General features: G+C 41.9%; 1 long non-coding RNA gene across 1 annotated transcript; it reads left to right on the top strand.

The window, feature by feature from the left end:
* Positions 1-294: 294 nt before the first annotated feature.
* Positions 295-5,008, top strand: LOC147600840 (uncharacterized). The gene is made up of 3 exons (XR_015258512.1): positions 295-396; positions 2,637-2,694; positions 4,921-5,008. It is a non-coding gene; the product is annotated as an uncharacterized LOC147600840 (long non-coding RNA).
* Positions 5,009-7,522: the final 2,514 nt, after the last annotated feature.

Genomic DNA, 7,522 nt, shown 5'->3' with positions numbered 1-7,522 from the left:
AAGAAATTCATAGCGATAGGAATATATTTATGAACTCGGACTGCTTTCTCATGGGAATGTGGTTTATCCATTTGTTTAGTTTCTGAGGAAAAAAAAAAAGCCACTTGTTTTTATCAGGGAAGCTAAGAAATCAGAGGCAACTGTAAAAGACAAATAATGAAAAGGGTTGACAAAGTGAGACTGGAGGGAAAGGAATGTGCTAGGCTTTTTTTTTCTGTCTTTAGTTACAGTTAGTCCTCATTTTACCCCAAAACTACTACTCATGATTTCATGGGGAACTACGTTCCCTTGTTCCTTTATGGCAGAAATAAAACCCAATGATCTGAGTTTTTTTTTTTTTTCCAATAAAAAGACTAAAAGGCTTTTTTTTTTTTTTGATAAAATATCATTCTAAAGGTAAGTAGATATCTAGATAAATAGATATTACAAGCAACCTAATATTTCTTGCATTGTGTGTAGGCTAGCTGCTAAATGGACCAGATGATCACTGTAGGTCCCTTCTAACTATTCTTTTCTAAAATATCTTGAAAGTTTCTTGTGTTTACTATAGAATTCTATAGCAGTAGCAGATAGATTCATTTCCAGTCCATACCTTTTATAGTTTTCCATAGTAGAAAGACTTTTTTGCTTGTCTTAATTGCAAACGTTATATAGAAAAAGGCTCTATTTTAAATATAGCTTGTTATTTACCTAAATTATCAATCATAGTTTCTAATCTGTGGATCATTTGAACATCTAAGGTAAATGAACCTAGACAGATACATAAAAATAGAATTTCAAAATTATATCTGCAACATGAGCTTGTCAAGATTGCATACAGAGAGTGAATGCATTGTGCTTAGCTGGCTGTTTCCTCACTACAAGAACAGAGAAGAACCTGCTGGCTGACGTAAATTGTGTATAAATACTGAATTTGCTACTAATGAAAAATTAATTTTTGTCTATAAATTCATAATTTTTTTTTTGTGTTCATGCAGCGTGGGACAGGCAGCGAGTTGCTAACCTGCTAAGGTATGTGAAATGGGATAGCTTACATCATCTGGGGTTACTGTGCTATTTGCATGGTCATCAAGGAACGGATGAGATAGTTGAGCTTGATGAGGTGGTACCCTTTGTGGCCGGTCCTGCCGCTGCCTGTAAGACCTCTGGGTTGCTCTATGACTGCTATGGGGTCAACAGAGCAATCGCTGTGCCAGGCGCTAGACAAAAAGCCAGACAGCTTCTTTCTGCAAGATGAAAAATGAGATGGCAGAGTTCGGTAATTAAGGCAGTGGTCAAAGAGATTAATGTGACCAAACTGAGACACTAAACTGACCAGACATAATTCACAAACTAGTATTACTCTGGATAACGTGACAAAGTGCTCTGGCCCAGGGAGATCTATTTTTGATGTACTGGCATCTGAACAAGAAACTGGAATTAATAGTCACATAATTTGTTTCCCACTCCCACCCCTCTTAAATTATTGGAGAGGGCTCATGGGAGAGCACAGAGGCTTAATGCCAAGGATGATGAAAACTGACCCATTTCAGTTTGCATGTGACTGGCAGAATGAATTTTAGAAAAACTGTGGCAAAAAGCCTCATGTTTCCGCTGATGAATGCTCCACAATTGATCTCTCCAAGATAGCAGATGGGAAACACAGCGAATCTTTTATAATACACTGGAACAGAGAGGGACATTTCCAAACCAAATAAATAAAAAAGTTGAAAGCATGGTAAAGAGCACCTTTATAAATGTGTGTAACAAAGGGCTATGAACTCAAATGAAGCTTTCTTGTTCTGTCTTTTTGCAATCACCAGGATTGTCCTCAGCCATACAGCAAACAGCACCTCACTAAATGCAAAGCAAATTCATGCCTGACCTACACACTGACCGCAAGTACATTGGTAGAGCGAGACACAAGATTTTTCTGTCAATTTGATTAAAGTGTGAAGTAAACACTTTACACCGAGTTTGAGGTATTGATATATTCCTTTTTCCAATATTATGTGGAGACTATATTGATCTTGTCAGTGTTAGAAGTGTGATTTAGAGGTGTCTCTGAGCCATGTGTACGTAGCTTTCTTCTAGCAGCTTCAGTCTCAAAACTACGTAATTATTATTGCTGAAGGCTGGGCACAAAGTAACATGCTCTGCCTCCACAATCTCTGGACTGAAACTGTTGCTGAGGGAACAGTTATCTCTTTTTCTATCTGCATAAATCTGATACAAAGGAATTATATTGGGGTTTACATCAGCTTAGCTAAATTGCTTCATAATTTAAATCAATGCAAGATGTTAGAAGTGGTCCTAGGTTTCAGAAACAAAGGTTTCTCACAATGCTTGCTCCTGGCTGTGGAGCAGCAGCCGAGGCATGGAAGGCCACTATACTTATAAGTGACCATTGTGAATTGAACTCGGGTGAAAACAACTCGAAAATGCTATCCACAATTTACTAAGTCTCATTTGCACAAAGATAATAAAGTTTTTCTGAAGTGGTACCATGTTGCTGCTATACTGTTTGTTGCCAGCCAACAAATTGGTTTTTGCCTTTTTTTTTTTTTCTTTCCTCCCAAAAAGCAGATTTTTAAAGGCTGTTTCTGCCTGAAATTACTTGTCCTTTAGAAAAAATGGGATGTTCCCTCTCTCTTTAGCAGGTACAGCTGAACTGAACCCTAACTGAACTGAAGTATTTTTTAGGCAAGATGAGAGGTAGGTAGATGGTATGAGCTGGCAATTTGCAGGTATGAGCTGGCAATACCTGAAGCAGCTTCTAAGAGTCATTTGTGAAATAATTTGCAAGCAAGTGACTTCTTTGTATGTATAGAAGTCTATATGATGTTTTCTTTCTGGCAGACCAGTTGTTCTGCCCACCTTGTGTAGCTGTATTTGCGAGGCACACTGTAATATTCCATTTCTCATCAGTTTAAACCCAGGCTCAGCCCGGCACTAACTGTGGCCACGTAGCTGCCAGGCAGCTCACAGACTCAACTCAGGCTTTTTTAAAGCCCGGTCAGACAGCACTTACATAGGCCTGCAAAACTCTATATAGGGTTTAACCTTCATTATGTCAAAGGGGCCTTTGAATATTCATTTCTTTTCAGAAATAATGGTTGTGAAAGTTCCCAGCGTTGGCTATATGGTAACATTTTACTCCCACTAGTCTCACCTATAAGGATGAAGGTCAGGATCGACTGGATGAGTTGATTGCAACACAATGTAATGTCTACTGGCCTATTTTTACCCTCAGAAGGAGCTAGAACTCTCCATTCACATTTTATATTCATTTATGCCTATCTGCTAAGTAATTCTTTTCTTCTTCATCTTTCTATACCCTGACACCTTAATCTTGCTGACATCTTACAATAGTTAATGAGAAACAGCTCCTTGTCTTTTCGTTGCTCGCTTTCCCTCTCTTAACACTAAGACATCGGATGATAGTTTACTTTGCAAGACTTGAAAATGTTGTGTTGTACTTCTCTTTTGAAGAATACATATATATTAACAGGGCTGAAACCAAGAGCCATAATGACAGCCTTATAAACATGATTACTAGCTGAGACACAAGTACAGACACTCTCTTGAATATATCACCCAGGTATTATTTTCAGCTCCAGATCTGAAAGCAATTTCCATATTTTGTAGACAAAAACATGACACCTAGCTCTAGGAGAAGCACAACCAATCTAATATCTTTGGAAACACAATACTACTTCTAAATAACACTGTTTCAGGGATATCTATAAACTCTCTCTCATGAGAGTATTTCACTAATTCCAGGTCCTTTAAAGTCCATCATCTACTTAAGACATGCAAATACTTTTAACAAGCAAGATCTCTGGCTTTCAAGAGACGAGATGTTCTGAGAAAACAATCAAACTCTGTTAGGCTAGTCCTCATGCCTAATGTAATTAACATTGAAAGAAAAACAAAGCCAACAAGGGGTTGAATTTGTTCTTAATGTATTTTCAAATATCTGGATAAAAAAAATCCAGGTGGCTGGATAAACCATGAACTCCTGTTTATGCTCTTAATGTGAAAGAAAGAATTATCAAGTGGGCAGAGACGGTTGTGCGGAATCATGCCCAATAATATCTATTCTCCTAGGGTAATATCCAACAGCCTCTCCATGCATACTGCTTTTTAAGTCTTGTTTAACCTTCGACTCCAGTGTGCCAACTCTACATATTTTTAATATCAGCACCTATGACAAACAGCAAATTTGTCCAGGCTCAGGGTCTGCATCAATGAGACACCTCCTTGGTCTCCTTCTGATCTCACAGCCTGACAAAAGTAAGCCAGACCGGTCAAAATTGCTTTAGATGGTTGCTTCTCAGGTTTGGATGGGAAGTGTAATATTCTAATTTTTTCTTTTACAGAAATCAATGGGAAGGGTGATGGCTGTTGTAGAAACTTTTTCTGAACCTAATATATTTATTTCACTGTCTCTTCTCTCTCAGTATTACAGTATTGAAAAAACTGTTCTTGGCAGCAATGTTCTCACTTGTTTTGTCCACAAGATGTTTAGGCTGTCCCGAAATACACACGTTTTACATTGTCAATTAAGCATTATCACTTACGAAAAAAAACCAAAACAGTTTTCTGATGAAATCTGGTAGTTTCTTCTAAATTTAGCATGTTAGCTCTGCTAATCTGTTAACTATTCTGTGCCTTGTTTCATTTTTCTGGAACTCGGGGAGGGGAGGTAGTGGTGGAGATATGGACCTCCAGCATGGGTCTTGTAATATAGGTGTTACATGAGTTAAGATGGAAAGATACAACATTTAGGATTAGATACTGAATAGCAACCGGCATGAAACTTATTTTGTGATCTGGTGGTTGAGGTGGGGCTTCAGCAGTGATTTTCTGTTTGCAACTGTCCTAGTTCAAAGCAATAATATAATTTCTGTACCTGTGTCTGTCTTATTCCCCATTGAGTTTCTCTCACCATTCTTGACAAACCAGTTTAAAAAGATCTTTGATAACATGAACCTCTACCTGATCTGCTATTTCAAACACAGTTTCTGAGTATCCTGAGCTAACATACCTTCATTTCTTCCCCAGTCATGGTCCTTTTGAAGGTAAAGTGTCCCTACTTTAATCCATTTTTTTTGTTTGTGTGTGTGTTTGGTTTTTCCAGGTTATTTGGCTTGTAAGTCATAAAGTGTCCTGAAACAACAAGAACTACCCAAGACCTAGTAGAAGCTCTGCTAGCCCACTGATGGCTAGTAGTTCTTCAAACACTGAATTTCATTGCAGAAATTCAGAGCTTACCTCAAAGCTTGAAAGTGTATCGCAGTGACTGTCATGAGTCAGTGCAAAGCTCATCACTAGTAAAACTCATCTAGCCTTATGTTTTCTCATAGAGATTCAGATAACTTTCATTGCTCCACAATATATGTAAAATAAAAGTCCTGGGTAAGGATGAAGTGCTGGCTGAATTGCTAGCATGCTAGTATGGCTGACTTGAAAAAAAATTCCCATTGAATAGAATCATAGAATGGTTAGGGTTGGAAGGGACCTTCAAAGGTCATCTAGTCCAACCCCCCTGCAAGGAGCAGGGACATCCCCAACTAGATCAGGTTGCTCAGAGCCTCATCCAGCCTGGCCTTGAATGTTTCCAGGGATGGGGCCTCCACTACCTTTCTGGGCAACCTGTTCCAGTGTTCTATAACTCGCATTGTAAAAAAATTTTTTCCTAATATCCAATCTAAATCTACCCCCCTCTATTTTAAAACCATTACCCCTCGTCCTATTGCAACAGGCCCTACTAAACAGCCTTTCCCCATCTTTCTTGTAGGCCCCCTTGAGGTACTGGAAGACCGCTATCAGGTCTCCCCGGAGCCTCCTCCTCTCCAGGCTGAACAGCCCCAACTCTCTCAGCCTGTCCTCATAAGAGAGGTGCTCTAGCCCTTTTATCATCTTTGTGGCCCTCCTCTGGACCTTCTCCAACTGGTCCATGTCCTTCTTGTGTTGGGGGCTCCAGAACTGGACACAGTACTCCAGGTGGGGTCTCACCAGGGCAGAGTAGAGGGGGAGAATCACCTCCCTCAACCTGCTGGCCACGCTCCTCTTGATGCAGCCCAGGATGCGGTTGGCCTTCTGGGCCACAAGGGCGCATTGCCTGCTCATGTTGAGCTTCTCGTCCACCAGCACTCCCAAGTCCTTCTCCTCAGGGCTGCTCTCAATCCATTCTCAGCCCAGCCAGTATTTGTGCCTGGGATTGCCATGACCCAGGTGCAGGACCTTGCACTTGGCCTGGTTGAACTTCATCAGGTTGGCACGGGCCCACCTCTCCAGTTTGTCAAGGTCCCTCTGGATGGCATCCCTCCCTTCCAGCATGTCGACGGCACCACACAACTTGGTGTCATCGGCAAACTTGCTGAGGGTGCACTCTATCCCACTGTCCATGTCGCCAACAAAGATGTTGAACAGGGCTGGGCCCAACACGGACCCCTGAGGGATGTCACTCGTGACCGGTCTCCACATGGACACTGAGCCATTGACCACCACTCTCTGAGTGCGGCCATCCAGCCAACTCCTTATCCACCGAGTGGTCCGTCCATCAAACCCATGTCTCTCTAGTTTAGAGAGAAGGATGTCATGCGGGACAGTGTCAAAAGCTTTGCACAAGTCCAGGTAGATGATGTCAGTTGCTCGTCCCTTGTCCACTGATGCTGTCACCCCGTCATGGAAGGCCACCAAATTGGTCAGGCACGATCTGCCCTTGGTGAAGCCATGTTGGCTGTCACCAACCACCTCCTTGCTCTCCATGTGCCTTAGCATGGTTTCCAGGAGAATCTGCTCCATGACCTTGCCAGGCACAGAGGTGAGGCTGACCGGCCTGTAGTTACCCGGCTCTTCCTTATTCCCCTTTTTAAAAATTGGGGTTATGTTCCCTCTTTTCCAGTCATTGGGGACCTCACCAGTTCGCCATGACTTCTCAAATATGATAGCCAGTGGCTTGGCAACTTCATCCGCCAGTTCCCTCAGGACCCGTGGATGGATCTCATCAGGTCCCATGGACTTGTGCACCTTTAGGTTCCTCAGATGATCCCGAACCTGCTCTTCGAGTACAATGGGGGGTTCTTCATTCTCGCAGTCCCTGCTTTCACCTTCTACAGCTTGGGTGGTGGAACAGGAACTCTTTTTGGTGAAGACTGAGGCAAAAAAGTAATTGAGAACCTCAGCCTTCTCCATGTCCTGGGTAACCAGGACACCAGTTTCCTTCTGGAGGGGGCCTACATTTTCCCTGGGCTTTCTTTTGTCCCCTGCGTACCTATAAAAGCTCTTCTTGTCGCATTTTATATCCCTGGCCAGATTCAGTTCTGCCAGGGCTTTGGCCTTCCTTACCTTATCCCTGTCCACTCGCGCAGCCTCTTTGTAGTCCTCCCTTCATTCATCTTCATTCATCTACCAAGAAATTACCCCAAACCTGGCCTGGAACACGATGATTTGTGAGCTTCAAATTTGAGAAGAAGCTGTACTGTAGATTGGGACTAATTCAAAGCCTCCTTAAAATTCACTTTTGCTTCTACCC

This window comes from Chlamydotis macqueenii, chromosome 4, assembly GCF_036417535.1.
Source record: "Chlamydotis macqueenii isolate bChlMac1 chromosome 4, bChlMac1.mat, whole genome shotgun sequence".
Lineage (NCBI taxonomy): Eukaryota > Metazoa > Chordata > Aves > Otidiformes > Otididae > Chlamydotis > Chlamydotis macqueenii.
This window is presented reverse-complemented; position numbering and strand designations above follow the sequence as displayed.